The sequence below is a fragment of the Nuphar pumila genome, chromosome 6 (genome assembly GCF_984573655.1).
Source record: "Nuphar pumila chromosome 6, dmNupPumi1.hap1.1, whole genome shotgun sequence".
In the NCBI taxonomy this organism is placed as follows: Eukaryota; Viridiplantae; Streptophyta; class Magnoliopsida; order Nymphaeales; family Nymphaeaceae; genus Nuphar; species Nuphar pumila.
Window position 1 is genome coordinate 44,344,376 of NC_143254.1, and position 7,048 is coordinate 44,351,423.

Here is a 7,048-nt window from a genome sequence, read left to right on the forward strand (position 1 = left end):
GAGGACGAACAGAGGAGCTTCCTTCTTTGTGCTGAGATGTTGTAGTTGCCATGCTAGATGATGGTCAAATCAAAGTAATAGCAAACCTGTGCTCTGATACCAAATGAAAGTGCACTAGGATCGAGGCAACGAGCACTAGAGGGGGGGTGAATAGTGCTTTTAAAAACCAATTTTTTTTCATATATATATATATATATATATGATAAAATATTTGTCATTAATTAATGAAGGTAAGGCACTAATGAGATACAAATCATAGGTGAAAGTTTATTCAACGTAGGTGCTTAGAATGCCCTCCCTTCTATGGATTTCGTGTAGGGGCTTTGAAATCCACGAGGTAGGCAATATATTATATATATATATATTATAAGTTAAATATATCAATATATTATACATATGTATAATAAGTTTTTAAAACTTTTATATTGATTTTTGTTTGCATAATTTTTAAGCTAGTGAAAGAAAGAAAGAAACAGGTAGTCACCATGGACGATAGAAGTTTGATTCAAAAGGATAGGTATTTATGCCAACAAATAAGATTCCATTGTTTTGAAAAAAATATATAATACATGTTGATACATGTAGATAATTTGGATTATGTTTTGCTTTTGATAGGAGAAATGCTGACTATTTCAATGGAGAATGGAGTTTGTAGCTTTATCAACTTTGCTTACGAGAACAGTGCAATTAATGAGAGAATGATAAGGTGTCCGTGCATAAGGTGTAAGAATTGCTTATTTCAATCAGTCAAAAATGTTGTTGATCATATGGTATGTTTCGGTTTTGTCCAAAACTATACATGGTGGCATGGTCATAGTGAACCACTAATCTCACCTACAAGAGAGCATGTTGATGCATGTGAAGATAACATAGATGATATGGATCAATTGATACATAATGCATTTGAAATGCAAGATTCTCATGGTGATAGACTAGATGAGACTATTGAAAGCTAGAGCTTAGAAGCTAATACATATTTCAATTTGCTAAGTGATGCTGAACAGAACTATATCTCGATGTGCTAGATTTACAAAGTTGTCGTTCATTGTTTGCTTATTTCATATAAAATGTCTCAATGGATATAGTAATAAATCGTTTGATATGCTACTGGAATTATTGCAAGAGGCATTCCCTGAAGGTGTATAATTGTCAAAGTCATATTATGACACAAAGGCAAGAATTGCAAAATTTGGTCTGAGTTCTAAAAATATATATTATGTCAAAACAATTGTATGTTATATTGGAAAGAATCTGCTAAAAACGAAGTAGGTGATTTTTGTAAGGCTTAAAGATAGAAAGACGGTGAAGATCAATTAAATAGTATGACAACACTTCTTTCAGAAAATTTCACAATTTTTTTGTGAAGACTTTGCATATTTTTTTCTTGATACCAAGATTGTAGAGATTGTTTACGTCATCTAAGACTGCTGCTGAAATGAGATAACACTATGAAGGTCATACATGAGATAACACTATGAAGGTCGTACTAAAGATGGTTTCAGATTCAGTAGATTGAAAATCTTTTGATAAATTGCATCTATCTTTTGCTTCAGATAGTCACAATGTGAGACTCGGGTTAGCCAATGATAATTTTAATCATTTTCGAACTTTAAGTACTTCAAATTGGAAGGATGCATGAGTTGGAGGCCCGAGTAGAGAAAGTAAATGAGCTGAAAGCTCAAGTTCATCAATTGATGGAATTTATAAGGATCAACCAAGCAAATGCTTCACAGCAATCTTAGGTTATTTAATTAGAATTTAAAATTTTAACTATATCAAAAGTTAATTTATTAATTAACTTTGTCTTGTTTTATTCTTTAGGTCATGGTTGTGGTGTGCCGTATTTTGAAACGTTTTGTTGATATAATTGGATGATATGTTAAATCTTTTTTAAGACATTTTGGATGAATGCCTTTTGGACAGATAAAACTTGTGGCTAATACCATTTTGTATAGCCAACCTTCTTTTCTCTCTTCTCAGCATGTGTGTTTTGTTAGTTTGACATGCTCTTTTTCTTATTAAATTTGTTTGCACAGGAGCACTGACTTTCATTCAAATGAGGAGGTGCTACAAATATAATTCTTTTTATTCTATTTGCATGTGGATGTGTTCTGTGAAATCCTTGAGTGTCGACTCTTATTCTAAATGTTTTTGTGATGTGTGTATACTCTTTGTTGTGGTGTGATTTCCTATCAATTTTCAACTTGTCCCCTTGCAAATCTAAGAACATGTACATTGCCTCCACTGAAAACTAGGTAAGGATCAACATTATTGTATTGTTTGTGGTGATATGTGTGGATGACTTTCTGCTTTGGTGATTTAGCTATTATGAAAAAGCTGCACAACAGAGGCCAATGTATGCATAGGCATAATGCAATATGGGCGTCATATAAGAAAACAGCGGTGACCTGGAAGCAGCTGTTGCTTGTTATGAGAGGTGTTTGTTCATTGTTAACAATGTTGACTTTCTAATGCTTATTTCTAGGTATTTTGATTATCCGTTTCTATTTATACTGTGTTGTTGGATTCTATTTTTTTCTTCAGGCGATTGCATGTCTCCAAACTTTGAGATTGCAAAGAATAACATGGTCATACTCTTGACAGATTTCGGAACAAAGGTGACTTTAAATTCTGCTTAATGACCTTGTGAATAATACCTAATCATAGTGGTGATTTTTGACATCCTTTGACTATTTATTCTTTTCCAATGCTTCTTACCTGAAAAAGCTTTGAACTTACAGGTCCAAAGGATGGGGGTAATTTCGCCAACAGATTGCATATCCCAACGTCCTGATATACATGAAAAATTTAAAATATGTATGTTTTGTCCTAAGTGATACATTAAGAAAATATTTTTTTCATGTTCATCTGATGTCTTTCATGCCTTGCAGCATGGGTTGAACAGGGCGATGATATTAGTCTGCAGTATTTTGGTTCACATGACCAAAAGCGTGACGTGGTCAGGTATGGTGTGGCATTTGTTTCTGATGCTTGATAAATACCATTAAAATCGTGATCATCTATCTGTTAATTTGTTTTCAGTTTCTCTCTCTATTTTTCCTCAAGCAAATGCATGCATTTATGCTTTTCAGACATGGAAGGCAGACTCTACCTGGATTGATTAATGATGGATTGAGTGCCTTATTGCATTATTATTTGAACAATTTTCAAGATGGTATTTGTCAGGTATGCTGTCTTTATAAGTTTATGTCTCCTTGGTTGTTTCTTCTGCTTATGCTATGCTTAAAAATGTGTACTGTTTGTTCCTTTTACTCAATAAAACTGTGGTTTACCCATCAAGTTCTCACTTTTTTCGTCCTTCAAATTTATGTTGAATTGGGATTAAAAGAAATAAACATTACTGGTTACTGAAGTCCCTTGCCCTGGCCTGTTATTAATGAGGCTTTCAGGATGCCATGGATCTTATCAGTGGCCATTACACGGTCAGCCCAGGCAGTCCTCCATTCCAGTTAAATGGATTTGAAACATTTTCAGTATGTAGTCTTCATCTTCCTCTTTGTCTACCTTGATGCTTATCTTTTGTAGACAGATTGCATTGACTGACTTTACTTCTGATATACAACTTTTGTAACTATTGACTCATTTTTTTGCTAGTTTAGTTTGTGGTTTCATCTCATGGCTTTTTATCTTATGCACATACTTTAATTTTCAATACCTACCAGTGGCATCAGCTTTCATTGTGGGTGGTGTTACATTGACAACATTTACAGTTAATCAAGGCCATGCCTCTTCTTGAATTCTTCTTCTGAATTAATCACTTGAAATAACTTTTCTTATTACACAAATTCTTACATGTCAACAGCTGGATGAAATGCACATCACTTCGTCTCTTCGGTACTCTGAGCTGGATTGACTGTTGGAGTGATGGTTCTGGTGAAAGCTAATGGGAGGTAGTTCTATTCCAGGCCTTGATTGTGTGGCCTGTTATAGAAGCTCCACCATACAAAGCTTCGTTATACTTCCTGGTGATAGCAAACAAATTTGTCACTTGAAGTTCTCCAGCTGTGAGCTATAGTTGCTTTTGCAGATATTGAGAAGTTGACAACTTGTTATCTATTTGTCATGTTTTATATTTACCAATGAACTAGAAAATAGATATTCATATGAACATTTCAACTGGGGACTGTATGAAAGAAGATGCTCCCAAAAAACTTGGCATAGTATCGGATATGATTGTGTTGCATGCATAATATATGAAGTGTAACTTCCATTTGGTGTAAATTACAGAACTTGGAATCATGCAGGTGTTTTTAACATTCTTCAAAGAGTATATTTTGATAAAGGTAGGATTCACCTGGTTGCGTCAAAGAGTATATTTTGATCAATGTTGTCCACATTATTTGTGAGACATGGATTTCATGGCAAAGTTCACATGGTATGTTGAAGCTTACCCATGTGTATAACAACAACTGGATCTATGGTTTCGAAAAATGCCACCTACAGTATCAGTCTCAGATATAAAGCACGTTAGAGGCTTTAACTATATAGCCCAGAAAATCATTCCCTGTTTTTTACAGGAATGGAAAGTCAATGGTTGTACAGATCTTGGGAATTTCCTTGACAAAAAATAAAGTCAGAACTTAGAAGTGTACAATACATCAACCTAACACACATGGAAATATCATCCCCTTGTATAATCCAGTCTCACTTGGACTTCATATAGTTTACACAGATTACAAATCCTAATCTGCCAACAAATTTTGTTGATTATATGATTTATACATGAATAAAAGAAAAAGAGTACACGCAAATTTCTAGGTTCCATTCACTTCATGCTAGAATTTGTTTCCAAATTGCCGTTGGATAAACTTGAACCAGACCTACCAACCTTCTAGCAGGGAAGATGGGAAAAGAAAAGCGAAAAAAGGTAATATGCAGTTATTTCTACTTCTGCAGCTGTCAACATAAATGCAATCATTAGTGATTTTTTCCCTCTATAATGGGGATTGAGATAGGGTTGTCCCCTTTCCCCTCTCCTATTTGATTTAGCCGCTAAGGGCATCTTCGTCTTGATTTGGCAAGCATCTTAGATCGGTTTCATTGACCCACTGTGTTTCCATGGCTTCAATTTCAGCATTTTACAATTTGTGGACGACTTTATTATATTTGCAGAGGCAACCACCTAGTAGATGTCGATTTAGCTTCATTCTTAAAGTTTTTGGAATGATCTTTGGATTGCAAGATAAATGAGGATAAAAGAAAGGTATTCACTTTTCAATGTTGATGTTCAAATGGTTATCACTGCTTCCACTATTTTTGGTTGTAGGATTGGAACGCTGCCTACCTCTTACCTTAGGATTCCGCTAGATTGCCAAATGAAAAGAGTGTCTTTATGGCAACCAGTTCTGGACAAAATCGATGCAAGGCTTTCTTGGATACCTCGCTCATGCAAGTCAGGTAACTCTTATCAAAACTACACTTAGTTCCATTCCGAGTTAATTTTTTGTTGATCAACAAAATGCCAGTTAAAATAGAAAGGGCCATTATTAAGCGTCTTTGGGATTTTCTTTGGTGCGGTAAGTCAGATCGGCGGGCCATGCCATTAGTGTATTGGTCAACTGTATCACAGTGATCATCCTCTACACTTTTACATAATGATGTGTTGCTGGCCAAGTGGTGGTGGATCATTTGCTCCACCAAGGATGAGTTAGTGAATTATCTACACACTAAGTATGACCTGCAGGCCCCGCCTCACACCTGGGCTCTTAGGACGCTCAGAGGCACTGGATCGGTGGTATGGTCATATTGGTGTCCTCTATCTCTATGGCATTTGTTCAGCCAGCATCTTTCCACCTGTTCAGGATCCTACTGCTGAATGCAAATGGACTTGCAGCGCTTCGGGTGTTTTTATGGAGTCTTCTCTATGTCTTTCGCTTCTTGATCAGGGTGTTGAACTACTTCAGGTTCAATGCATTTTGGGTTTTGGCACAACTGCGTGCTCTAAATGCCTCGCTTGGTTGATTCTCATAACTTACATGTGGTTGGAGGTTGAAACGGCTTCACACTTATTTTGGTTTTGCACCTTTTTCCAAGACCTATTCCACTCGGTCTGGCAACTGCAAGACATGGTTGTTCGCGAGGCATCTTTCGCTAGAGACCTGCTACTAGGCCACTCTCAGTTCAGATCCAATCCAATGGTATTTTGTATGGAGTTGTTGGTCATTATCAATCTGGTGGATTGTTTGGCAGGAGCAGAATGAGAGAACGTTCAAGGACGAGCAATCTACAGTTCAGTCTTTAAGTGCATACTCGTTGATGTCTTTCACCTGGTTAGGATCAAATGGACTCATTCTAGTGTTGATGTGCTATTCTGGGGTTGCCCTGATTTGTTCTTTCTTATGTGGGCCGATGTCTCATCGACCTAATCATGCAATCATTCATGTAAACATATATTTGATTCTAATTAATAAATTGTTTAAACTTTCATTCAAAAAAAAAAAAATTGTGCCTAAGGCAAGGCTCGAGCTTAGTCCGCTTCTGAATGAAATTCCCGAAGACTTGGTAAAAGGGTCATCCCAGCATGCACACCTACATCTTAGACACTGCACCAGATAAAGGCCATAGAGACGAGAGTATGGGTGGATCAAGCTGGGCACCTGATGGGCTTCCCGGTACCCGGCCCAAGATATGCCAAGATTGGGATGCCTTTTTTATCCCAGGTCTGACTAGCTAAATGAGCCCAAAACAAGCCTGGTACAATTCAAAATTACATAAGCCCAACAAGGCCCGACCTGCTCAGTGGTTGGGCCTAAAGGGCGCAGCCTGAGCCTGACCTGACCTGAACCTGATTATAAGCATGCCAGGCTCATGTTGGGCCTCTCGGGTCCTAATCAGGTCTGGCCAGGCTGAGCTGGCCTGATGTGGACCCCTGTCCATCTGCACCAAGAACTTGGAGCTAAGAAAAACCATTAGCAAACAACTCTAGGCTGCGGGGACTTACCATGATGCTTCCCATTTTGACATGGCCCCAACTTGGTCTGAGAAGTGAGAAGGCACTTGAGGCTCTGTTTGGAAGCCATTGTGTGGA